General features: G+C 47.0%; 1 protein-coding gene across 1 annotated transcript in view; it reads right to left on the bottom strand.

Annotated features, from left to right (window-relative positions):
- LOC119341176 overlaps positions 1–931 on the bottom strand; it is a 13,268-nt gene that overhangs the window by 2,166 nt on the left and 10,171 nt on the right. The gene's annotated exons all lie outside the window — the stretch shown is intronic.

Raw genomic sequence — 931 nt, 5'->3', positions numbered from 1 at the left:
AAAAAAAACAATTTGTCCAGGCGGCACCATCATAGTTGAAGTAGTGGCATCAAAACACTTGAGGATTTGGCATGCCAGGGTCTCACGATGACATCAATGTGCTTCAATGATCACCAGTGTTCAAGAGACTTTGGTGGGGATGCTCCCGTGTGCAACTACACCGTCAACAGGGACATCTACACCATGGGTACTATCTTGCCGATGGTATCTATCCTTTAGTGGGAGACGTTTGTGAAGATTATCCCCGAGTCCCAAGGTAACAAAAGATATCTCTTTGCACAAATACAAGAAGCTGCTAGAAAGGATGTGGAGAGGGCGTTTGGAGCGCTCCAAGCTCGTTGGAGTATTTTTTTGTGGGGTTGCAAATATGTAGGATCCTGAGACATTATGAGAGGTGATGACTCGTGTGATCTTGCACAACATGATTGTGGAGGACGAGGATGGCGATCGACCCCAATGTTGTATGGCGCTGAGTGGTGGCCGACTAAAAGGCGACATGTTCAACAGTTGGGCATAGCGGAGATGCGCATGTTGAGATGGATGTGTGGCTACACAAGGAAGGATTGGGTCCGAAATGATGATATACGGGACAGAGTTGGGGTAGCACCGATTGAAGAGAAGCTTGTCCAACATCATCGGAGATGGCTTGGGCATATTCAGTGCAGGCCCCGAGTGCATAACGGACAGCTAAAGCGTGCTGACAATGTCAAGAGAGGTCGGGGTAGACCAAACTTGACATGGGAGGAGTCTGTAAAGAGAGATCTTAAGGACTGGAATATCACCAAAGAACTAGCCATAGATAGGGGTGCTTGGAAGTTAGCTATCCATGTGCCAGAACCATGAGTTGGTTTCAAGTTCTTATGGGTTTCAGCTCTAGCCTACCCCAAATTGTTTGGGACTAAAGGCTTTGTTGTTGTTGTAATGATCTATG

Source organism: Triticum dicoccoides, chromosome 1B (genome assembly GCF_002162155.2).
Source record: "Triticum dicoccoides isolate Atlit2015 ecotype Zavitan chromosome 1B, WEW_v2.0, whole genome shotgun sequence".
Classification (NCBI taxonomy): Eukaryota; Viridiplantae; Streptophyta; class Magnoliopsida; order Poales; family Poaceae; genus Triticum; species Triticum dicoccoides.
This window is presented reverse-complemented; position numbering and strand designations above follow the sequence as displayed.